Source organism: Tenrec ecaudatus, chromosome 13 (assembly GCF_050624435.1).
Source record: "Tenrec ecaudatus isolate mTenEca1 chromosome 13, mTenEca1.hap1, whole genome shotgun sequence".
Taxonomy (NCBI): Eukaryota; Metazoa; Chordata; class Mammalia; order Afrosoricida; family Tenrecidae; genus Tenrec; species Tenrec ecaudatus.
In genome coordinates this window covers 79,992,794-80,019,835 of record NC_134542.1, presented here as the reverse complement: position 1 = coordinate 80,019,835, position 27,042 = coordinate 79,992,794, and the positions used below count along the sequence as shown (strand labels likewise).

The 27,042-nt window shown below is 38.7% G+C and overlaps 2 protein-coding genes across 10 annotated transcripts in view; one reads left to right on the top strand and one right to left on the bottom strand.

Annotated features, from left to right (window-relative positions):
* Positions 1–22,579, bottom strand: part of BAZ2B (bromodomain adjacent to zinc finger domain 2B) — a 388,953-nt gene extending 366,374 nt beyond the window's left edge. For 8 of the 9 annotated variants that reach the window (XM_075529673.1, XM_075529679.1, XM_075529678.1 and 5 more), the window contains exons 1-2: positions 22,469–22,579; positions 20,868–21,039 (exon numbers count right to left, since the gene is read on the bottom strand). The gene's annotated coding sequence lies outside the window, so the exon portion shown is untranslated. The remainder of the gene's footprint in view (positions 1–20,867; positions 21,040–22,468) is intronic. The other variant, XM_075529674.1, reaches the window with a different exon arrangement.
* A 107-nt stretch (positions 22,580–22,686) lies between these two features.
* MARCHF7 (membrane associated ring-CH-type finger 7) overlaps positions 22,687–27,042 on the top strand; it is a 43,243-nt gene continuing 38,887 nt past the window's right edge. The window contains exon 1 of the mRNA XM_075529671.1: positions 22,687–22,852. The gene's annotated coding sequence lies outside the window, so the exon portion shown is untranslated. The remainder of the gene's footprint in view (positions 22,853–27,042) is intronic.

Genomic DNA, 27,042 nt, shown 5'->3' with positions numbered 1-27,042 from the left:
TAATAAAGGTTATATATATAAAACCAATGGTCAGACTCTTGATCAATAGGCAAAAGCTGAAAGCATCCCTAGTGTGAAGGGACACCAGACTAGGATGCCTTTATCATCCCTCTTATTCAGCAGTGTGATGAAAGTCTGACAGCTGTTGAAACAGCAAAAAGAAATTAAAGACATCCATAGAAGAAAATGAAGAAGCAAAACTCTTTCTTTTAACGCATGATATGATTTTCTATGTAGAAAACCCCAAATAATGGACAAGAAAATTGTTGGAACTAATTGTAAGATTCAGCAACATGGCTGGGTACAATAAGAACATTCAAAAATCCACCGGATTCCTGTGTACCAATGAAGTGAACTATGAAAAGGAAATCAAGAAAACAATATCATCTATAACAGCTACCCAAAAGATAAAGTAAAGAACACAGCACAGATATATGCATCCCTGTGTCAATCATAACACCGTACACAACAACACAAGGAGATGGAAACAACTTAAACACCCATCAATGAAAGTCAACTTTGGTACATGCGCACAACGGAATACTACACATTGTTAAAAATGATACCACTGTGAATATCTCATGACATGGATAGACCTGGAGGGCTAGGGTAGTTTGTCACAAAAAGACAAATGTTGTATGAGACCATTGAAACCAACCTTTCGTGGCTATTAGGGGCGGGAGGGGAAGGGAGAAAAGGGGAATGCAATAGGCTAGATAGACGGGTGTTGGAGATGGAGGAGGAAAGGGCTTAGAAAATAGTGCAAGCAACTGGGAAGTTTGGTAAATTGTTGAATGCAAAAATGAATGTATATGTAAGCCTCCGCCTAATTATAATGAAAAAGTTTGGGGAATACAACAATACATCTATTCAGGAATTAAAAATTGAAGACTAATACAAAAGCTGAGTAGGACTGAAAGTGCAACCTTGCTAGGCTCCAGTCCAAAGCAGGCAGCTGGGAATTCTGTTTCTGTGGAACAACTCTCACTAAAATGTGTGTGATGGGAAGCCCAACTCTAACTCCCACCAAATGACCTTGTCCTGCATGGGTCTGGTAAGAAAGTGAAGGGAAGATACTGATAGGATGCACCTGTGAGTAATTGTGAGCAGGATTCCCAGCAATGTGATCCTGCTGTGTATAAAACGAGCCCTCTGAGCAGCAGGAGGAGGGATCTAATTTCCAGCAAGGGCCAGGCGTGGAGCATGTCCTCTGGACTTGAGATCCCTACATGGTGAAACTCACAGTTCCAGAGCATAGCTATAACAGAGGATGAGCAGCAGGACCAGAAGCCAGAGTGGTGGACTTCCAAATCCACAAAGTTAAGTACATTAGAGCGCTTTTGTGCAGGCTTCTTGAGTGGGGCCCCTCTGGGCAGTTAACTCAGGGAGCTGGGCTTGCTGATCCATGGAGCTTGAGCTGAATGCCTTCGGGTTGAAGCTTATGGGTGGAGTGGTGTGTCCCGTTAGGCATTTATCAGCAGATCTGAAAACTTTGTAATATGTCCCGATAAACAACCCAGCCCTGAGCACTTCTCACTGGTATTACAACTGGTTAGCTTCTTTAGTAAACCCGTTAATGATGCATTTTGTCTGTGAGTTCTGTGTAGCCACTGCAATGGATATTAGAAAGTAGAGGGGGTGGAAATAGAGAACATTAAGACAACACAAAAGGAATCAGAAATAGGGTTATCGTTTGGAACGAGAGGTTGTAGCAGGGCGTAACAAGTATACTCCTAGTACTACTCCAAAAGAAGAATATAAAGTGTGCCGCAGCCCATTGGCTGGAATCCAGCTTTACCGGAGACTTCCCAAGCAGGAAAAGGTAAAAAGCACAAAATCTCATCGCCGCCGTGTAATGTCAGGTCCCCAAAACAAAGCACAGTAAAAACCCTAAGAAAAATGCTAGCTCTAGATTGGGTGGACTCTTTGGACAGATGAGTATAGAACAAGGAAGCTACTGGGAAGTACAAGACACAACACGTTCTTTCATTTAAAACAAGTTTGTTAATAAAAATCCAAAACCCATCAGAAAATTTTGAGCTAAAAAAGGCAACAAAATATTAATCTACTATAAAGTTTTATGAAAATATTTAAAAATAACTGTCAAAGTTCTACTGAGAAGAAACAAATTATATTTATTAGAAAAGGAACAAAATATATCAGGTAAATATGAAACAAAAATAGATAAATAGAAAAAGAAACAAGCAGCCATCAAAAATACCCTGCTGTCTTCAAATTGATTCTGACTCACAGTGACCTATGTGATATAGCAGAAGTGCTCTGTACAATCTTGACGGCGGCAGATTTCCACACCCTTCTATTCAAGAGTGACTGTGGGTCTGAACCACTGATACTGACCAGTTACAGCTAAGCCATGTCAGAAGTGAAAATTACATGCACGGAAATAAAAACCTCAACAAAGCTGATAGATGCTAGTCTCTGAATAATATAATTACTATATTGAAATAGAATTTTATAGGTTACAATATTAAATCAGGATTCCAGCAATAAGCAAATGGTATCGCCAAACAAAAATAATCTCAAAAATATTTAATAAACTATATAAGGAAATCAAATAATAGTACAGTAACTTGGGATTAGTGATGTAGCACCTGAGAGTCCTACTACTCACTGCCACTGATTGATGCTGACTCCTCTAGACTCTACAGCAACCCTAAAGAAATTTTTCTGTGAGTTTCCCAGGCTGTAACTTTAGGAGTAGAAAGTCATTTCTCCCCTAGAGTGGCTTGTGGTTTCGAACAGCTGAAGTTGCAGCTAGCAGCCCAACATTAACCAATAGGAAACCAAGGCTTTCAAATATGTTAAGTAATTAACTACAATCATAAACACGGGACTCAGAGTTACATAGCAACAAAATCTGTTGGCCCATGGTATTTAGAGTTGAATAAGAAACAATTATTTGTTCCCTGCTCAAAATTAACTATTTAGGGAGTATATTACTGGGAGATCAATATTATTGATAGGATTCTGGGGTACAACACACATTCTAGGCAAAGTGCTGGCTGCTAGCTTTGAGCAGGACTCGGTTGTTTGTTTCCTACTCAAATGAAAATACCACAGGACAACAGATTTGGTTGCTATGTAATACATATGCAGCCTCCATGATGACATCAATTTCAGAACCATTTTGAAGCTCAATTTGAGAGAAGCTATAACTTTCCATCAAAAGGCAGAACCTTCAGAATAGGAGGTAGGTGAATAAATAACCCAACCTTGCTCTTATTTTCTTCTCAGGTTCTACTGGCAAAACCATACAAAATTATAAGGAATATATGTAGTACTTACAGATTATCCATCGGGAATACAAAACAAGGTAGATAAAAATTAAAATAGATCCAGAATAGATTTTTTTAAAAAGATAGTCCTTTTTAAAAGGTGAATTTCATTGCATACCAGAGTAGGTCAAAAGTATTGGCGCTTGGTCTACGCACAGGCTTACATGAGTACAATTAAGTGTTCTGGAAAGCCTATTATTTGCAATGTTATCCATAATTGTTTATGGTCTTCAAAGTCCAGCGTCTGTGTGTAATCAATAAAGCAAAGGTATACAAGCCAAGATACATCTCACACTAGTAATGCTATGCCTCATTCCATCTCCTCTTCTGAATCTAGACAGAATTTGTCACTCTTTTGTCAATGTACTATTGTAATTATTTTAAAAATTATCTTCAGCAACTTTAGTTGCATGTGTATTTGTAATATTGCTCGATAATTTATGAATTCCATTGGTTCTCCTTAGTTTGGGATAGGTACATATATGAATCTCTTCCAGTGGGGCCATGTAGCTATCTTCAAAATTTCCAAGAAAAAAAAATATATGCAAGTGTTTCCTGAATTGCATCCACTTCTTGAAACATCTCAATTGGTATTTCAGTAGTACCTGGAGCCTTGGTCTTTGCCAATGACTTCCATGCAGCTTAGACTTCTTGCTTCTATACCCCTAGTTCTTAAGCATATGTTATCTCTTGTAATAGGATGGATATTGAACAATTCTTTTTGGTACAGTGATTCTGTAAATTACTTTAATCTTCGTAAGATGACTATAGCATAATTCAATATTTTCCCATAAATTCTTTCAGTATTACAACGTCAGACTTTGAGCCTTTCTCTTCAATTCTTATAGTCGGAGAAATGACTGGAGTGTTCTTCTTTGGGCTTTTCAACTGGAGGTTTTGTACATTTCATTACGCTACCTAGTCTTTTCCAGTTGCTCTTTGAAATTTCTGTTCAGCTCCTTCACATCATCATTCTTCAAGTCACTCCAGCTACTATGTTCAAGAGTGTTTCAGTGTCTCCTGACATTCACTTGTCTTTTTCTGTCCCTTTCCTGTTCTGTGGGTTAAGTGCAGAACTGCTAAATATAAGGCTGGCAGTTCAAACACACTAACACCTCTGTATGAAAAAATGAGGCTCTTTGTTCCTATGAAGATTTATAATCTTAGAAACCCTATATAGAGTCGCTATGAGTCAGAAGACTCCTTGTCAACTGGTTTGGTTTACAGAATCTGTACAATATACAGGTATTGCCAATAAGGTGACAGCTGCAGCACTACAACCTCTGAGACATCCCTGAAAAAGTATTGACAGGGAGTCCTCCCAAACTTTGCCTGGTGCACTGGATTTTTCAATTTTGCTTGGAAAGAGAAACGTTTAGAGATAGGGGTATAATCTGATTCATGCATGAACTAGGACCAATGGTGTGGCTGGTTGGTTGAGAACTTGGAGGGAATGTGCATAGGAAATTGACGACAAGGAGGTCTACGAAAAGGCACATGGATATACCTAACAAGAGAGAAACACAGCTTTAGATGTCCATATAAATGCTTACCATAGGGCAGCCTCAAAAAAGGACGAGTTTAATAATCAAGTGGCTAAGCTGACCCGTCCTCGGGGTATCAGATAGCCTTCTTCCCCAGTAATTACTCTCCTTGCCCAATGGACTTAATAGAGGGTACATATGGGCCCACCAATATACACTTCTTCCTTCAATGTCATTGGTTCTTGATCATAGGCTACCTCTTGAAATGGGTGAATGTTGACCAATTCTTTATAGGACAGGGACTCTGTATGTTCTTCATGTCTTACTTTGATGCTTCCGTATCCTTCAGTGTTTTGCCTATAAAATCCTTAAGAACTGCAATTGAGGCCTCTATTTTCACTTCAACTCTTTCAGATGGAGAAATGCTGACCATGTACTTCTATTTGGATTGCTAACTCCAGGCCTTTGCACATTTCATTTATAAAATTTTCATTTGTCTTTTCAAGCTGCCCTTTGCAATTTTCTCTACAGCTCTTTTATCATTTCATTTGTTCTATTATATGTCCAATAACAATTTTCAGAGTCTTTTCTAACATCCATTTTGATCTCCCCCCCCCTTTAATTTTTTAAATAACTTTTTTCTTTCCTGTAGAATGCTCTTGATGCCATTCCACATCTCCATTGGTCTTGCTATTAAAGCATCAAGCCTGTTCTTCAGATGGATCTTAAATTTAGGTGGTATATATTCAAGGTCATATTTTCTTTTTAAGATAATTTTTGGGGGCTTTTACAGCTTTAAAAAAAGCTTTTATAACAATCTATACATCAATTGTATCAAGCATATTTGTACATATGTTGACATCATTATCTTCTGAACATTTACATTCTGTTTTAGCCCTTGGTATCAGCTCCTCTTTTAACCCTCTCACCCTCCCCATCCTCATGACTCCTTGATAAATTATAAATTATTACTTTCATATCTTATTTTCTTCAGATTCAAAGTGAGCTTACATGTGAGCAATTGGTGATGTTCTAGTTAGCCCGTTCCTGTTTGATATTGAACTATTCTGTCTCTATAGTCAAATCAATTGATTTGATTTCTGTGCATTCCTTGGGCAAAATCGATGTATACATGTGTTCATGTTGTTGAAAAAAGGTATTTTCGATGAGTGAGTCATTGGTCTTACAAAATTCTATCATGAGACCTCTAGGTATGTTTCCAACACTAAGGCCTCTTTGACTTTTATATTCCAATCACCTGTAATCAATACACCTTGACGATGTGTTTAATCGATTACAGACTACCTAAGTCGATGGAATTCTTTAATTTCTTCATTAGTTCTAGTGCTTGATTCATAACTTTGAATAAAAGCCATAATGGCTGGTCTACCCTGCCAGCTTCCGGATATTATCTTTTTACACACAGCACTGTATTCCAAAGCAGATCTTGGAATGTTCTTTTTAAAAACGAAGCAAAGTTGTTTCACATGACTCTGTTTTAGTAATTCAAATAAAACTTACAATCATTGGATCAAGAACTGTTCTGCTTAAATGAATCAAGTAAGAGATTAAGCAGAGTCCCCATCTAAGTTGTTTTCTGGAGATGATGGCATCAATTAGCTGACACCAGAAGACTGTGCGGTCAAACTGCTCTGAGTACTGTTTTGACTCTGCTGTTCATGAGATAACCATGGAGAACCTGTCCTTTTAGATTATGTGCCACTACTTGGTTCCTGCTATCCAGGGGACCAATTATCCCCATTGCATCTGAGGGTCCCCGCACAGTGGCATCAATGCTCCCGGTAGTTTCTAGCCCACGAGACAGCAGTCACAGATAACGTCAAGGGTGCTGAGGCTTGTGAAAAGCATGCCCTCTGAAACCTTCCAGGGCAGACAAGTCTTACAGGATAATCCACGTTAGTATTCCAATCTCCTGGGAAGCTTCCTCTACTGGAGGCCTTTCAACCACACATTTAGAATAGGCATTTGTTGGTGTTGTTCACGTTGTTAGTCATCCAACTAAATAAACTGTCAGAGCCCTGTCTGATTTTTCAAGCTACAACACTGAATCCAGAATTGCTACTGAGTGAGCCTATATTAACAAATTAAGCTTGCCTCAAATTTATTTCCTATCTTAACTATCTATTCCATTTATATTCCAAGATTTGTCTGTAGAAATTGGGAAACACATGCTTTTTTTCTTCAGTGCAACACTCCTCACTCCTTAACTCTGTACCACACCCTTCAGTTGCGGAAGCAGAGGGGTGACGAGATCAGATCCTGAAGAGAAAAAGCAGTGTCTTGCAAGGAGACTCTCTCTCAGGAGAGAGGCTATAACAGGTTTATCGGGCCCAGCAGGGTTCACCTCCTCTGCCGGGGTTGGAAGCACGCCTTCTATTGGCAAAGACAACAGTAGATTTCAATAGTTCAATGTCCCCAGTTTCATCATGATCTGGCTATATATTTCTATTACAGTTCTTAGGATTCCATTGCTTCCCAAATCAATGTCCTCTCTCACAGGATATGACTCTAGATTTGTTTTTTTAGTAATTTCAGCTCAGTGGCTACGAAAATTTGCTTGTCCCCACCCCCTACCCTCAAGGCAGATACAGAAACTTTCAGGTCATTTTACACAGTTTGCACTGGGAATATGAAGCCCTAAGCACATCCCTTTCCCTCTTTCCTTCTTGCACACAAGAAAGAACAGAGAGCTTACCATAATATACTCCCTCATATAGCACTGTTCTAAGGTATAAAATGTATGCCCACTCAGAGCTTTGCTTTTCTAAGTATTGGTTAGTAGAAGTATCTGATGGTGACAACTTATATAACTCAATCTCCACCTAACACCACAGACTGTGACTAGCCTCTTACCATTTGAGGCATTCGTCTCATTAAATAAGATTATATTGAGAACCAATATTTGAAAGCCTTAAACAATGGAAAAAAAAAAAACAAAACCTGATGCTTAAGATTCTTTTTTTTTAGAACCATTCTCAGAAACAAAATTTGTATTTGCTAGGGTTCTCCAGAGAAAAGAACTAGAAGATATTTATATCTACTGTGAATAATCTCATTTCTCTAACATCTAATATAAGTACTGTATATCTATGCAGAGATAAAATTATGTGTTTTTAAGGACTTGGCTTATACAATTGTGAGGATTGCCAAGTCTGAAATCTGTACAGCAGGTAAGCAGGCTGAAACTCTGCAGGGGTTGACACTGAATTTCCTCCTGGCAGAATTTCTTCTCTAGAAATGTCTTTTGGCTTTTATGGCCATCAAATGATTGGATGCTGCCTTTTACCCATTACCAAGGGTAACCTCCGTTACTTAAAGTCAACTGATTATAGACGTTTAGCACATCTACCAAACAGTTTCATGGCAACACCTAGATTAGTATTTGATTGGTAGGCACTATAGTAAAGTTGACACAATTCACATCACTGAATTGTACACTTTAAAATGGTTAATTGGATGCTTTGTGACTTTTACCTTATAAAACAAAAACTCTTTGTTCATTAATGTTTCAACATCCTCTGATTATCCCAGCTATCAGAAATTGCATGTGGTGACACTGTAAGAAATATAAAATATAACTATATATACCTAGTATCCTTAAAGAAAGTAATGCCATAATAGAGGAATACTCCTTAAATTTTCTTTATGAAATTGTGCATGCCCTTTCATGAGAGGTTTTTGTCTTATATAGTGAATCATTATCTAAGTTGGCCCAAGCACATCAATACTATTTAAAAGCTATGGCTAAAAACAAACTTAAAATTTCAAATTATATGCCTCACAGAACTTAGAATTTCAGTGGGTATATTCTTAAATGTTTACCTTTACATTTTGACTAAATTAATTACCTGACTCACTGCCATCATGTTAATGCTGACTCATAGTGACTCCCTGTGGGTTTCCAAGACTGGGTCGAAAGCCCAGTCTCTCTGCTAGGAGTTGCTGGTGGTTTCAAACTGCTGACCATGCAGATTTCAGTTCAGTTCAACACCATCATAGATCCTATTTTGATTTGTTACACCAATTGTTACATCTCATTCCTTTCTATATACTAAAAAGAACAACAACAAAACCCCCAAACAAAAATGCACTGCCATCAAGTCAATGCTGACTCATCGTGACCCTACAGGGCAGAGTAGATCTACCTTTGGTGTTTCTGAGACTGCAACTGTTTATGGGAGTAGAAAGCCCCGTCTTCTTCCCGAAGAGGGGGTAGTTTTGAACTGCTGGTCTTGCTGATTGCAGTTGAACAAGTAAACAATATGTCACCTAAGGCTCCTCCCTTTCTATCTATCTGAATCCTGACCCCCGTGTGGTCCAGTTGTACTATATCCTTAATACAATGAATTTTGTTCATCTTCCATCCCAGAGTTCCTGGAACTTTCTTCATTTCTATGTATGATTCATGAGTCCTGGTGGTGCTGTTGGCTAGGCGTTGAGCTGCTGGTCTTATGGCTAGCAGTTCAAATGCACCACACCCAAGCCACTCTGTCGGAGAAAGATGGTCCATAAAGATTTGCAGACACCTTTTATGAGATGACCATGAGTTGGAATCAATTGGATGGTATTTGCTGGTTTGGTGTAAAATGTTACCTTTTAAATGGATTTATCTTATCTTAACTGTATGAGTTAAAGGCCCTAGGATTTTGAGGTTTTAAGACTTTGACTCATAGAGCATTATATTATAGTATATTATTGGATAGAAAAAGTATATATTGGATAGAAAAAGTCATAAATGTAAGAATACTTACAAATTTTTCAAAAATTAAAGGTGTCAAAATAAATGAAAATGTGACTACCTCCAAATGTTTCTTGAGTCTGAAATATATAGTCAATACTACTTAACTACTAATATGAATCTCTTAGATCAAGTAATTCTAATAAACCTTCAAAGTGGTTAAAACTAATATATTTTTAAATACTAATGAAAACTACAGAATATTCATTTTACTATTATGAAACCACAAAACAGCAAAGGACAAGGGCATAAAGTTTTAAAATTTTGTTTTACCATGTTCCTTAAAATAATGTATTTACAAATATTTAAAATAATAAATCATAAACATAAATAATACTTAGGCAGCCTCTTGTTATTTTAGCTAATGTTCTTTGAGAATATAATATTAAACTATGGTTGTATCTAATATCTTTAACATCTATGATAACCTGAATAAAGTATGTTTTATGCATATATATTGAGAAGTCTTTGTTTATTTTAAATATAGAATTTAAAAAATATAAAGCTCCCTAAAGAAGAAAAGATTAATATTGTATTTGAGAAACTAATTATAATGGTCATTTAAAAGATATTAAAAATAATAAAGATATTCAGAATAGAAACTTTGACATTTACATGCATTTTTCAAAACAGCGGGCTACAAAAATGAAAAATATCACTTTCTTCTCTTTAAATTATAGGAAGATAACGTACCTCAATGGGCTGCCTTTAAAATATCTAGAGTAGAAAAATACATACTTTAATAAAGTGTTACTTGTGATTGCTGGTTTTTGTTAGGTTCCATAGTCAGTTCTGACTCATAGTGACCCTACAGAACAAAACACTACCTGGTCCTGCCCCACCCTGGCAGGTGTTGCGGTTTGAGGCCACTGTAGCAGCCTCCGCGTCAGTCCACCTTCTGGAGGACCTTCCTCCTTTTCACTGCCTGTCTAGTTTACCAGGCACGATGTCCTTCTCCAGGGGCTGGTGTGTCTGACAATGTGTATGTGGACAATAATCTTGCCGGTCTTGCCTGTAAGTAGTAGTCTGGCCGTACTTTTTCAAGACAGACTTGTTTCTTCTTTTGGCAATCAAGATATTTTCAATATTCTTTGCCAGCATCAGAATTCAAACTCATTGATTCTTCAGTCTTTCTAATGTCTAACTTTGATACACACATGATAAAACTGAAAATACTATGGCTTCAGTCAGATGCACCTTAAGGCCTCAAAGTAACATGGTTGCTTTTTAAGACTTAAAGATGTTATGTCCCGCAGATTTACCCAGTTTAATGCATCCGCTGATCTCGACTGCTGCTTCTGTGAGAACTGACTGGATCCAAGCGAGATGAAATCCTTAATAAGTCCAAACTCTTTTCCATTGATCATGTTACCTATTGGGTACGTTGTGAGGATTTTGGTCTTCTTGCATTGAATGGTAATCCAAACTAAAGGCTGCAGTTCTTAATCTTCAGGAAATGCTTCGAGTCCTTCTCACTTTCAGCAACTGAGGCTGTGTCACCTGCATATCACAGGTGGTTGATAAGCCTTCCTCCAATTCTGACGCTGCCTTCCTCATATAATCCGGTTTCTATTCTATAGATTGAGTAAGTATAGTGAGAGGATGCAACCCTGGCACACATTTCCTGATTTTAAACCACGCAGGATTATCTTGTTCTTTTCACATTACTGCCCCTTGATCCAGGCACCACGTTTGCACATGAGCACCATCAAGTGTTCTGGAATCCCCGTTCTTCTCAGACAATCCAGTTTGTTATGATCCACACAGTTGAATGCCTTTGCATAGCCAATCAAGCACAAATATCTTTCTGGTATTCTTTGTTTTCAACCAAGAGCCATCTGACATCAGCAACAAGGTCCCTTATTCCACATCCTCTTCTGAATCTGCCCTGAACCTCCAGAAACTCCCTGTGAATGTACTGCTGCCACCATTTTTGGGTAATCTTCAGCAAAACTTTATTTGCATGTAATGTTAAAATTATAAATGTACATTATTATTAATATTATGTGGGGTCACTTTTTGTGTTAGTTTGGGTTGACTAGAGAAACAAATTCATAGACTCTGATACATGTGTCTGAAATAACTTTATCGAAGAGCAATTGTAAATTAAGAAAACATCCCAGTCCAGATCAAGTCCTTAAGTTTGACATTAATCTATATGTTTGATACCAGTCTGTAAATTCCTCAAGACTCACACAATATATGCAATGGTGCAGACTGCAGGAAGACCACAGAGCAGTGGGTTGAAAGCGTTGTGGATCCAGTAGTGACATAAGCATCTAAGCCCTGGTGTGGGTCTCCATGTGGCTCCTTCAGCTCCAGGGCTCTGGGTCTATCAGGGCTTGTCAACAGGAATGTCTCGAAGGAAGTGTCTGTGTCCTGCCTACAGCAAGCACCTCCAATTGATGTCATCAAGCTGCTACCTGATTGACAGGATAACCCCTTCACTCTTAATAGTCTCAAATTGACACCAGATTATGTTACCAAAGCTTTCTTCGGAATTAGTACAAATATGAATCCTTTCTAGTCAGTTGGCCAACGAGCTGTCTTCTAAATTTCCTGGCATAGAAGAGTGAGTGCTTCCGGTATTTCATCAACTTTTTGAAACATTTTAATTGGTTTATCATCAATTCCTAGAGCCTTGTATTTGGCTGTTTTTGGAACGGCTCAAACTTCTTCCTTCAGTACAGTGGTTCTCAAGCTTCCTAATGCTGAGACCCTTTAATACAGTTCCTCACGTTGTGGTGATCCTCCAACCATAAATTTATTTTCGTTGCTATTTCATAACTGTAATTTTGCTACTGTTATGAATCGGGCGACCCCTGTGAAAGTGTTGTTGGGTCCTCAAAGGGGTCGAAACTCATAGGTCAAGAACCGCTGTTTTTGATGATCAATGCAACCCTATCATTTGCCTCGATTATGTCATTCCCAGCACAGTGAAAAATGACTTTCTGATTAAAATAGCCACTACCATTCCATTTTAGCTAATTCCTAGGATATCAATGTTCATGCAGTCCTTTTGTTAATAGCTCAAAATTTACATAAATATATATACTTTAAAACCTTTTTATTAATCATTTTATAGGGGATCTTACAGATATTATAACAATCTATAATTGTTATATGAGGCATAATTTTATAATTGTAACCATCATCAGTTTCAAAACAATTTTTTTCTCTTGGACTCTGATATCAGCTCCCCTTTATCCCTTTCCTCCTCCACCCCACCCCAGGAACCCTTATTATATTATATATGATTACTATTATTATTTTTTGTTGTATCTTATACCATCTAATGTATCCATTCACCTCCAATTCTGTTATTCATTTATGCTTGAGTGGGCTAATACAGTCATCAATGATATCAGCTCTTCTTTCCCCTTCTTCCCCCACCCCCTCTTGCCATACCCTCAGGGAATCATTACTCTGGTTACTGTTTATGCATTCCATTGTTGCTGACTTGTACATTTTCTTTATTCATACTTCATACATTCCAAGTTCTGATTATTAGAGTTTTGCAGCTGTTCTTCTCATTTTGAGTTATGCTCCATCAACAAATGAAGGGCCCGATGGCTTTACACCTTACAGGCCTTATTCCATGCATGTCGTTACTGCCGATTCTACTTTGAGAAGGGAGCGCTTCCTCAGTCGTGCTTTGCGTGTCTTCTGACTGGAGGGACTCAGGTAGCACCTTCTACGACAATGTTCTGCTTCTATTCATTATGTCTTTGGTATCATTCCGTGCTATCCAGTGCTTTTCAGTACCTAATTCCTTTGAGGTGGACAGCCTATTCCTTCCTAGTTTCTTAGTCTAGAAACTTTGCTCAAACCTCTTCACTCTGCAAGACCCTGCTCGTATTTGAAATACCAGTGACATGTCTTCTAGCATTACAGCAACACACAAGTCACCACAGTACAACAAACCCACAGACCAGTAGTGATACTTGCTATTTAGTTATACACAGTAATTTCCATTATATTATTACCTAATATCTGCAATTCAAAGATACCACTTTTGAGCAGTAATTTAAGACTTCAAGATTTTTAACTTATACAATTATAAAAGAATAAATTCTAATTGTAAATTCCACTTAACAATTTTAATAGACAGGATGATATATTTTAAATTTCATGAAGTGGCATAGTATAATTTTCCGTTGAAAAAGATGTTCAAGAAAAATGTATATTAAATGTCTTACTGTTCTCTCCTCTAAGTACTAACTAGGTCTGACCCTGCTTAGCTTCTGGGATCAGATAGGATTCTGTGTTTTAAGACAGTATGGCCTTAAACTAAAGATCCTATTGTTATGTAGACTTGATAGTTAAGTTAAAGTTCTTTACAATTAGGACCAGTGTTAGAGCAAAGAAAATTGGTTTCTGATTTTTTAAATTTACACAATTTCACTTTTAAGTATTAAATAGAGTAATACTTGCTAGGTCTCCAAGAAAAATTGTGAATGAAATTAAAAATATTTCTAAATAATCACAATAAAAAAGTATTTTATAGTTTCCTACAGATTTAATCATAAAGGTGATTAATGTCAGAGATCACCAGTCATCAAGCTAAAAAACACATTCATTGTAAAACATTTAAATATACATTTCAATGAGAATATTTAAAAGATATAGGCACACACAGACCCAGTGCATTTTAATTTTTCTTCTCATTAATTTCTATAAGTGATAAACACTTCTCTAGAAGATTCCTTGATTTTTAGTAGGAAATATGGTCCCACTCAGGTGACTAATGGAGTCATGGCAGCTCAGCAGTTAAGTTCTCAGCTGTTAATGCAAAGGCCAGTGGTTAAATCCAACAGTCACTCCCTTGGAGAACTATGAGGCAGTCTGCTTCTGTAAAGAATTACGACTAGGAACTATGGGACAATATTGGTTCACCATGAGTCAGAATCAATTGGATAGCAATGACTAAATTTGCCTCTTCATAGGAACTGAGACCTGTCTAATACATTTTTAACTAAAAGGCAATTTATTGATTTATCTCTATATGAATTAATGAAATGACAAGTTTTAAATATTAAAAAACATCACAAAATACATTTTTTCTCTTAAATAACAACTGTAATATATTTTAAAATCTGATTTCATAGTTCATTCTTAAGCATGTTTTCTTCTTCTATCTTGTATTCATCATTTTTCCTAATTTACTTTTAAGTACACATTGTTTTTCTACAGAAAATATATTAATATTGCAAAGATAGTCTATGCCAATATTACTCAATGAACTATTCTACAATGAATGACAGCTAAAATTCTATCTACTTTTGATTCTGCTAGTAAGAAAACAAGTCTAAATAGAGCATAAAAGCTTCTATTCATTGTCTGAGACTTGCTTTTCTCCTCTTTAGGGTGATTTAAGAAGCAAAGTATTACAGTATTTTCAGTTCTACACATTATCTTGTAATAAAGTGAATACATGCTGATGATTTCTATGTGGCTATCTTTCAAACATAAGACAAAATACTGACAGTTTTATTTCTGGGTATTATCAAGGATTATTATTAAAATTTAGCTTAAAAGCCTTTAACCAAACTTTTTAAAGGACCATTTTCATCTGTCCAATTAATAATAGTTTTAAAAATGGTTTATTTATTCAGATAAACTCCATAAAAAGATTAGGGCAAAGAATGTACAGATGTGCTTTATACAATTGATGTATGTATATGTATGGATTGTGATAAGAGTTGTATGAGTCTCTAATAAAATGTTTAAAAAAAACCTTCATAAAAATAATTTTTAATGTAGTCTTTGACTTATGATTGGGTTCTGTTGAACTAAAAGGTTCACTATAGTTTAGTTCAGTTACCTGATTTTTTTAAGTTTTCACTATGATTGGCTTTTTAAAGAAATTATAGTTTTATTGATGTAATTCACATATTGTACAATTCAATTGCTTAAACATACAAGAAAGTGTGCAATCATCACCACAATCAATTTTAGAATATTATTTTTTCTTGAAATCCTTATTATTAGCTCCCTATCACCCTATGCCCCAGCTTTTATTACCAATAATAGCTTTATAAATCTGATCTTTGACTTTGGAAACATTACATATAAACTTACAGGTGTATTTTAATACACATATAACAAATACACAAATCATAAAAATCTTCTCCAATGAGGAAATTAACCAATGCTATAAAACACTGAGTAGAATCACACTAAGAGGCCTAGCATACAAAGAAGTCGGCATCAATGTCCACAATGAAATTGGGGTGTGTGCGCAGTTCAAATGTACATTATTAGACTTGCGTATTTCCTAACTTTCAATCTGTTACAACTCCCAATACAGACATCAACTTCATTGTACATGGTACGAGCCTCTGCCTGGCCTCTGCCTACCCTATAGTAGTGTTTTCAGTAGTAAATCCTAACAATGAACCTCCTGTGTCTGAGCATCTGCACATGACAACATGACCAAACCAGCCACTGTGACAATGTATGTAGCACATTTTACTAATGAGCAGATTTACACACACACACACACTTTAAGCCTAAGTGTGGTTTGTTCTAAGTAGGGTTTGTTGTACCTCGAGTATGTCCTAAATCAAGGGCTATGTTTAACTACTCTAGCAATTTATATTCCTATCATTGTGAGAACAAAACCCATACACCAGTAAAACGTTTGGTTATAAATCTAAGGAAGTAAAGCCTAACACAAAACAGTCAGATCAGGCCATCTATAAATGGATAATAGAAGGAAACCAAATATTTGCTTTTTACATTTTTTTCATAACCTAGGACCTTCATATGCAAAAACAAGTTTAAAACTTGCAATTCAAGTAACTATTTGAAATAAAATTCACACACTGAAATAACACTGTAGTAAATGGATTTGAACTAATAAGATAATTATTTTCCAGAGAAAACTCATCATAAATTTAGAGGATATTACTCCAACGTGAAAAAAATAAAGTACTGAATTAGTACTCACTAAAACAGGAGCTAAAGCAATTTTTTTTTTAAAGTACAGCACTCTCAGTTCTGAAGAGTATATTCAGGACACAGAATACTGACAATTCCTAGCAATCTTTTGCATAGTGTGCAAAAGCTAAGAATTACCGACCTCAAATATCAGCAAATATTCTGAAGTATTTCACCACTCCCGCACCGTTCATGATGACACAATCGAGAAAATGAGAGGATCCCTTCTACATTGTCCACGGTACAGAGGGGAGATGTGCTGTCAGAGTGGCCAAAGCTTCACGGTGGGAAACTTAGGCTGGATAAAGACAGGGTTATTTGAAAAAGAAAGCCAACTACATAGTATGTCTCTGTGTAGGTGCATAATTTTTATTCTACTTATTATGATACGTAAGCGTACTAGTGAGGTGTTTAAAAAAAAACATAAATAAATAGTAAAATATGTTAAGGTTTATTTAGCCAACTACTGTGAATGAAAGAAAAGTGTAAATAGTAAATTGCGATAATTCTTAAGCAGGTTAGCAGTGTAACATACACTGAATACTGCAAAGCCAGTTCATTGTGGTGGGTATTCTGGAAGAAACAGAATCATTATTCCATAAAAGTTAATAGGTTAAGCCACAGATATGCAGAACAATAATAATACATGAAAAAGTTTCAAAACAGAGGCAAACAGTTTTCACTTTTGTGAACCATGGTAGAAAATCAAGAAATAAATTCAGTAAACACTTAATTTAAATGTATAACAACACTGGTTCTCTGATTACAGAGGAAAAATATATTAAGAAATGTTGCTGGCATGTTGGCTATCCAGTGTGAAGAACTAGAATTATATTCTACTACTTTATTCCATATACAAAAATATACAAGATTATTTACTATTAAAAATCTAGGACATACTATGATACAACTCAGGGATAGGTAAGACTTTTTAACCCTACTAGGGAACCCAGAAGTTACAAATTAAGTCATGGACCTATTTTTCCATACAAACTATATGATAAAAGGACCTATGTAAAAAGTCAATACACAAACAACATAGTTGAAATATCATTGTCATGGCAGAGGGCAGGTTGCTAATATCTGTTACAAACTGGTAAGAAAGGATAAACAACCAAATAGAAAATGGGCAAGGAATAAATCCAGATTCAGACAATAAGTGCTGAAAGATACATGTTTAAATTTGATTCTATTTTAAAACATAAATGGGGAAAAGTATGACATGTACATGTGTATATATATATATATATATTTGTATTTATATTCTTTTTAAGTTTGCATGACCGACCAGGTTAAAAAAAAAAGGAAAGGAAAAAGGTAGAAGGATATACATTATTTTGTCAACAAGGATTTAAAATATCTGTGGAGCTATAGATGAAGACAGAAGAATCATGTTAAAAAGGAAATAAAAGGGGAAAAATAAAAGATAAGGGCAATAGTAACATATTCAATATATATGATATAATCATGTTCATGCACGTTAATAAAATGGCACATATGAGTATGTTAAAAATACACACATGAAAAGGGAAGGTGCAATGAACATCCAGAGAATGTACATCAATATCTGGATGCCCTTCTGCTTCGTCTCAGAGGATATACTTTGAAGTGGTTATGGAGGCCAAGCCCAATCCTCAATTATTACCATTCTGAAGTCTAGTTCTATTTTTTTGGGAGGTGGGGAGAGGGGTTGCAGGGTGTGGGGGTTGGGTTCACTGTACTACTAATTCATTCTAGATTAATGGTTTAATACTGGGGTCAGCAAACTAATCTGCAAAGTCATAAATGTTTTAGGTTTCACGGGTCATCTTATCTCTGCTACAACTAAGTACTCGTCTCTGCTGTTGTAGCTTGAAAGCAGTGATGGGCACGATGGTTAAGTTTTTGTGTTACTACGCCGAAGCTATACCCCAAATACCCACGCCATCAGGTTGATTTTAACTCATGGTGACCCAAATACAGATTCAGAGGCTAGAAAGCTTTACAGGAGCACAGTCTCAACCTTCTCCCTAGGAGCAGCTGGTGGGTTTGGCCTACCAACTTTGAGGTTAACAGACTAACCCCTACCCAATAGCACCACCAGGGGCCCTTTGGCTAGGCTATTGTACCCAGTTATTTAATTAATCCCTAGTCTAGGTATTTGTTGTGAAGGTACTTCAAGATGACTTCATATAAAAGTGAATGGGCCTCATTCAATCAAGTTGGAGGCCTTAGAATAAAAACTGAGGTTTATTAGACAAGAAATTCTACTTTAGACAATATATTCAATTCCTGAATTTCTAGCATGCTAGCTGTTCCACAGATCGTAGACTTGCTAGTTCCCCATATCATGTTAGTCATTATGTAAAAACCCAATCTCTTTATGTACACATACTATTCTATTGGCTCTGTTTCTCTGGAAAACTTGGACAAGCTATTTATGAAAACAGGTGGTGGGCCAAGGCTTGGATTTTGTATCACAGGTTTCCAATGAATGACAAACGATCACTGCTTTTATTCCGATGGTGTGACAGGGTCTTCAAATAAGATTCCAAGTATGCTTACTCATTAAGAACTGTTTCTAGCCACGCCAGACATTCTGGGGCCACGAGGAGCATGACAGAGCTTCCTAGAATCGATGCGTGTTACACTGTAAGCGTACAGTGTAAGGTGGAGAACCAGTGGAAGAGAGGGTTTTGTGATGACATTTCCTATAAGTGTTCTTATTTCATTTTAAGTACAGCTTTGGGGATCAAACGTAGAGCTCATCTGGCAGAAGTCAACCAAAAGACTACCTTAGATGACCATTTATTAGAGGTGGTATCTTTTCATAAAATGTGCTGTAGGCGGTGGGAACCCAAACGCCTGGTAGCAAGTTTATTGCAATTCATAGCATCCGCATATGTTCCAGAGTACCATTGATCCTTCTGGGGTTTTCTTGGCTGGTACCTTTATGTAATCAGGTTGTCAGGCTTCTCTTCTGTGGGGCATTCTTTCAATCAGGACGTAGTAGGGCACAAACCAGTTGCACCACCCAAGGATCCGTCAATAAGCACTGTATGGAGGGTTGTTATTTATAATATGAGAACAAGTCCCTGCACCAAAGATCTCAAGAAAAAGACTGTTAAAAGTAAGACTCCGGATAGGGCAAGATATGACAAAATAACGATGTATAAATTACCAAGGGCACATGAGGGAGGGGGGAGCAGGGAGGGAGGGGAAAAAAAAGGAGGACCTGATGCAAAGGGCTTAAGTGGAGAGCAAATGCTTTGAGAATGATTGAGGCAGGGAATGTATGGATGTGCTTTATACAATTGATGTATGTATATGTATGGATTGTGATAAGAGTTGTATGAGTCCCTAATAAAATGTAAAAGAAGAAAAGAAAATGATTAGGGCAAAGAATGTATAGATGTGCTTTATACAATTGATGTATGTATATGTATGGATTGTGATAAGAGTTTTATGAGCCCCTAATAAAATGTTAAAAAAAAAAAGTAATGCATTCCCCAAAAGCCCTTATTCTACAGGTTTCGACAGGCTCTCTTTCCGATCACATAAGACTTCTAAGAAGCCACTCTTCTTTTCAACTCAGGGCCCTCCCTCTCAGCACACTGTATTGGCCTAGATATTATCACCTGTTGCTCAAAAGTTTAAGAAATAGCCTATATTTATAGTGATTTGATTTAGGAAAAACAAAACAAAACAAACTTAAGCATATACTTTCAAAATCACACCTATTATTCAAAAGTGAAGAGTATCAATATTATTCTTGCTGTAGAAAAGCTTCTTAGAAGGTTGGGTTGTGGGGTGATAATAAGATTGGAAAATTATAAAACACCTGAAATTCAATACCTAAAAGAGAATTTGAAGGTAAGAGAGTGGAGAAAGAAATATTTATATGAGTAAAGGGCGGGATTTAGAGAGTAGAAGGGAGAATGATAGGTAAGTCCCTAATTTCGAGAGAGAAGCAGCCAAATTAAAAAACACACAACAATCTGATATGAGCAAGTGGTAAAGATATTTACATACAGAAAGATGTGTCAGTCAAACACAAGGAGAGAAAATTTAGTGGAGGAAAGTGAAGCAGGGAGGGAAAAGGAGTAAAAGAACACCAGGCATCCTAGATCGTTTAGAAGAGGGATAATTTTAAATATTTTGCCCATCACATTATTTTGTCATTATATGTTGTTCAGAAAATGTCACTATTGCACCTATTTGTATCCACAATGCCTAGCAAAATATCTTTGTGATAGCAAAATCATAATTGCTAATAACGATTACTCAAAATTGAAAATCAGAGGGAACACAGTTACCAAAACCACAACTCACCATTCCTAAGCAATGGAAACATACTTAACAGTGATCTAGACTGTGGAAGTTCTAGAAAATCGGTGACTTACTCACCTCTGCTGATACCATCAGTGATGGTTGAGGATAAAGTCACTATTGGCCCCAATCTGTACCATCCTTGAAAGGTTCAGAAGTTATGACTACCAAGTCCAATTGCCGTAGCTCAGGCACATGGTGAAGTCAGTCCTCACAGTGCAGGGGAAACTTGAGAAGACATTTAGGAAACCTATGTAATAGTAAGGCCCAGAAAGAGAACAAAAAATAGTGGTTTGGACATGGAAAGTAGTAGCTACTAATCATGGAATGCTTGGTATGTTCCAGGAACTGAGGTAGTATCTCATTTAATCTTTTCAATTCTCTAGAATACTGGCATTGTTTTTGTCTTGACTCTACAAGTTACTGTACTAGGCTTAGCAAGGTTAAGAATTTTTTCCAGATACCAAAAGTACTCAAGGGCAGGGCTGGGTTTTGAACTTATGTAATCTAGTAGTTCTTCAGGTTGTCACTGTCCACAGCCACAAATACGCCCAGGCTGGGGGGTAAAAATGTTTTAAAAAAATAAAGGATGAGTCAATTTCTTCTCATCAGTGTTCACATTATTCTGTACCAGATGCTTAATCTTCAATTCAAAACCTTCAAAGTTAAGACGGGCATTTATGTGCCCGCGCTAAATAGTGATAATTACATCTAAAACCTTTAAAATTCACAAGATTTTACAATTAGAATAGTGAAGCTGGGCAGTCTTAGTCTTGGAGACATGGTGAAAAAGGCGCCCTGGTGGTGGAGTGGTTCTGTGATGGGCCGCGATCCTGCAAGATCCGGTGAAAAATGGAAATGATAGTGACATTCTTTTCCCTTAGGAGGAGGAACAGAGAGAGGTGACTTATTGGAATTCTTGGCATCCTTATTCTTCACTGATTGGACTTTAAACAAGTTAATGGCACTTTTTAAACAACGAAGGCTTTCAGTTCCAACATTAAAGAGTTTTTATGTTTATAATACATACACTTAAAATCCATATGTAATCTGAATCTGTATTAACTGTGATTTTCTCCTAATTTCACTCCTTTTTATTGACTGATGCTCACTGTTATTTTAGGACCTGGTTGATGACATTTACAGTTTCTTAAAGTTTCCCCCCCCCTATGAATCATCATGACATTTCCCTCAAAATTTTCCCTCACCCCGTGAATTTCTACTGCACAATCCGTGGCTGTACTCGGAAGGGGAATGTCATGGTCTTGAAAGACGCATGTTTAAAGCGCACCCTCCCCAGCACCGCCCTGCCGCCAGGAACAGGGAAGGTTTGCCCGTCGTCAAACGGGGTGGGCAGGGAGTCCAGGTGGGAGGAGGCAAGGCTGGGCAAGGCAGCGCTGGAGTCAGTGCCGGCAACGTCCACTGCACCCCTCACCGCGCACACGCACCCACACCGAGGTGGGTGCAGCGCCGTGCCGGGAGCCCCGCGGATGTGCCGGCGGGTCGGGCCTGGGTGGGGGTGGCACCGGGGGCCGGCGAGCGGCAGGGCAGGCTCCGAGCCGCTGCCCGCCAGGGGAGGACAGCCGAGTGGGGCCGGGCCTCCAGCGCCCCGCTCCCGGCGTCGGCACCCCCGCCGGCCCAGCGGCCAGCCCGCCGGCCGGCCAACCGCAGCCGCTTACCGGTGGCGCCTCGCCGCTCGCCCGGGGGCAGCCCTTCAACGGTTGCCGCAGTCAGAGCACCCCCCCGCGGCGGGGTACGTCAAGCCAGCCGCAGCTCTCGGGTGCCCGCAGCGCCGCCACTCTCGCGAGAAGCCCGCGGAGCCTGCGAACTTGGCGGGGGGCGGGGAGAGGCGAGAAAGGGAGGGGCACTTAACGGCGGCGGCGGCGGCGCGGCGGCGCGGCGGCGGCGGGTTCTGCGCCGGATCCGGGAGCGGGGCGGGCGCCATTGTGCTTCGCTACGGACGGCTCTGCCTCAGCCCGGGCCTTGAACTCCCGAGGAGGGAGACGCCAGCGTGCTCGCGGCGAGCGGGACGCGCCCTGTTCGGTGCCCGTCAGCGAGCAGGGGTAATCCGCGGCGGAGGTCGGGGTGCTGGCCGCCAGGGCCGTGGGCGGAGTGCAGGCCGCGGGTGGGGGAGGGGAGGCGAGGCCGCCCGCCCGCCGGGTGGGGGTGGTGGAGCTTGATCCCCGTAGCCGGTGTGGACGCGGGCCCCGGCTCCCCGAATCCCGGGCTCCTGGGGGCGGGGGGCGCAGAGGGTGGGCTCCGCGTTGGCTTGGGGCGGCCGCCGCCGAGGCCTGGGCGGGGGGGGGTGTCGTGCGGGCCGCGGCGCCGCCGGGACGATCTCCGCGTGGTCGCGGCCCGCCAGGCCCACCTCTCTCCCAGAGACCCGGACGAGGCGAGAGCTGCCTTGCGATCGTTCCAGTTCTTGAATATCGGGATACTTTGAGGAGCTGGGGGTTTTTTTTTTTGGGGGGGGTTCTTTATGAATTCAAGCTGGGGGCCGGGGTGGGCGAATGGGGGGGGCTATCGTAATCGATAAAAGACGACCTGTTGGCGCGAGGAGTCCCGAGGATTGCAGGTGCCAGTGTTGGAATCCTCCTTTGGACGGAACTGCGTAGTGAAGATGAGCGTACACAACCATGAAGAAAATCTTTGCCTACCTACAAATGGAATGTTGATATGTTGCGGGGGGTGGGGGGGCAATTCTGTCGTGTAGATTCCGCAGGACCTGCCCAATTGGGTGGGAACTTTGACTTCGTTAAGAGGAAATAATGCCCAAATGAAATCGAATGTAGTTAGGTTTGCTTAGATTTTGTACGACTTGTAAAAAGGTGTTTTTTCTTCTTCCGTGTTTTAAATCCTCCCCTTTGATCTGTTGTTACGAAAAGCCGACGCAGTGGATCTAAGTTTTTTGGGTGAGATGACAAAAATTTTGTGTCAGAAATGGGTCAGTATTTAAATGTTCAGCTCTTCAGCTTTTAAATAGCACTGGTGCAGGGGCAGTAGCACTTAAAGCCAAAATAGGGGGTTGAGCCTAGAGTTTGCTGTAGTTATTTAACCTCTACTGGTTTCTGACCAGGTAATCTACATTTGAGTGAGGATTAAATTAAATGATACAGTATGTGAAGCAGATTACACACTTCAGGACATAGTACATGCAGTGTGAGTTTTTCATTCTTATAAACCATAGGAGATAGGAACTGAAATCAATTATTTTCATGTGTTCTGGTGAAAATAACTGAAAATATACCCCAGAGTGGATGACAGCGTCATTTTTTTTTCACACACAGTGTTTAGATACTTGTTTTACACTTTTTGGATGAGAACTTTACAACCTCTCTTTGATCCACATAGGTTTTTCCTCTTACGTTTTGAGGTGGGTCAGGTGTCTTTTCTGCCTTAGGATGATTTCTGCCACATTGAAAGAGGGAGGGGCTTACTTTCCACATAAGCACCAGTTGTCCCCTTTATAGAAGTGCACTTACACATGTTCTCATGTAGGTTTCAGATTAACTCGATATAAATTCATTGCTCCCATACTTGCAACCCACAATCAGTTCTTAATCCACATCACACGAACTGACCACATTTTAATATTATGTATTAGGAAAATGTTAATGTAAAGTCTAGCAAATAAAATGTTAAAAAATTATTGTCTTCAGGGATAGGGCGGACATTTCAATAAAGTTTATGTCTGCCCTCTGGTGTAACTTAGTATAAGCCAGTACTGTGTCCTTGATTTTTAAGTACAAACTAATGGAGGAACACAGAGAGGGAAGGGAAAGCTAATGTGCTTCTTAGCCAAATAAATTATCTGTAGTTCGTTTTTGTATACATTCTCTGTTACTACAGTGAGAAGTATCAATAATAAGAAAGCCAGAAGGATATGCATAAGTGAAATGCAGAGTTTCATCAAACCTCATTTTTAACCAATTGAGCTTAACTAACTGAATCAACAACTGATCATATTTAAGCAATTTAAAATGAATCAGGTTTTGAGTTCCTAATAAGTTCTATTGAATCCACTAAAGCAGAATTTTACAAAAATTTCATAATTAATACACTTGCTATAACAGAGGGGCTAAAATTATCTTATTACTTGAGTATTGTCTCCTTGACCTAGTCTTAGGTGGTTAAAGCTGGTTTTTCTTGTTCACAAGCTATTTTTCTTTGGCTCGAACCTGTTAGACGAGATAAGTTGAATAGCTGGTGTTAAAGTCAACTCCTGTACTACACCCATTTTTGTCATCAACTCTTACAAGAGGATGGCAAGTTTGGGACCTTAAAGGCTGGGTTTTCTCTTCCCAGTATGACCATTTCACTGTAGAATAATGTTTTTTCTCATCTTCCAGCAAGAACTCTAAATGGTTTCCACTTGCTGAATGAAGATTGAAACATGACACTTACAGATTAAATTCACTTCAAGAAGAACAAGTTATCTCTTAAAGTGCTCTAGTATAGGCTTATATAATTACATCTTCTCGTGGAAGTGTTCTTTATTTTTCAAGACAGATAAATTTTTGTGTCACAAATACTGCAGTGTCAGCTATCAAGAAATAATTAAATTATCTAACGTGAGTTTTTTTAAGTGAATTTCAATGTGCTGTTCTCATTTGACCAGCTTCCTTATCTCCGTGTTCACTAAAATGAATAGAACATCAAGATCTGTTGATGAGCTTTCCCCACACAAGGATATATATTCTTTAAACCAAAAGATAAAGTAAAGAAATTAAAAAGATAGGCGAATAATGGAATATCTTTTAGACAGGTTTCCATTAGGTAACCGTGTTTCTATTTCTGTGGAAGTCTACTGAACTGCATTGGTATTGTGTGATTACTTTGGCCTTCATGCCCTCAATTTATCTTATGATAAGGTTGTGCTTTTGTAATTTAGTAATTGCAACCTCCCTTGAATAATATTGAAGACACATTCCAAATTGGAATCAGGTTTTCATATGGAGATGAGCATAATAGTATGGTATGATGATAATTGTGGGTAAGTAAAAGTCAGGATCCAAGAATGGTTCAGTGTTAGAATTCTCATTTCCATGTACCTTATGCTTAGTGAATCTCAGTGATGGCTTGTGTGTTCTGATGATGCTGAAAGAGTCCCTGGGTAGCTACGCAAATGGTTAAATGGTCCACTTTGGTCAAAGGGTCAGCAGTTTGAACATATCTAAAGGTACTTTGAAGTCAGGCCTGGTCACCTGAAAGGGCACAACTTTGAAAAACCTGTGGAACAGTTCTGCTCTGCGCATGTGAGGCCACAAGTTGGAATCAATTGGATAGCAAGTAATGATGCTGGACAGGTTTCAATGGAGCTTCCAGACTGAGATAGACTAGGACAAAAGGGCTGGCGATCTGCTTCTGAAGCAGATTGAAAGAGCCGTAATGGCACAGTAGTTAAGCATTCAGGTGCTAACTGAAAGGTGAAGTTTGAACCACCAGTGGCTCAGCAGGAAAAGGTCACAGCCTTGGAAACCATATTAGACTGTGGCACTGTGTCCTACGAGGTCGTTATGAGCCAGTGGGTGTAGGTTTTACAGGTTCATAACACTTGACCATCTTTCATTTGCTTATTTGCCATCTATACATATTTTGATGGTGAGATGTTTGGATCTATGTTTATGTTTTCATTGGATTGTTTCCTTTCTTACTAAGTTTTTGCGTATTTTGGGTGCAAGTCCTCGCTTAGTTCTGTCGTACAAAGATACCGTTCTCTCAGTCTGTGACTAATCTTCTCATTCTACTAATAGTGTCTTTCACAGAGCAGAGTTTCAAATTTATTGAAGTCCAACGAACCAGTTTCTTTCATTTGATCATGTTTTTGGAGATACCCATAAAAAGTCATTGCCAAACTCAAAGTCACTAGATTCCCTCCCATGTCTTGTAGAGCCTGAGATAAATAGTGTCTGGGTATGGGCACACACTGTCAGGAAAGCTAGAGTGTTTTGTAAATGAACTGAATTTGAGCTTTATTCTAGTAGTGGACTACAAAGAGTCAGAATTGACTCAGTGGCTATTGGCCTTTTCTTTCTTTTTTTTAATACTACCTATGCCTGTGATGCCCTCCTTGCTAATGGGTTTCTTTTAGTAATCTTAACCCCTGTGCTTTCATATTGGAGAGGGCTCTGACCCCTACTCCTCGCTCCACAATAGACTGCAGTTGTTTCTTTGAGCAAAGTTTATGATTGGGAGTGGAAGGTAGAGAGGCTGATTACTAGTTCCGTTGCGCCTACTGCAATATTAGACAGAC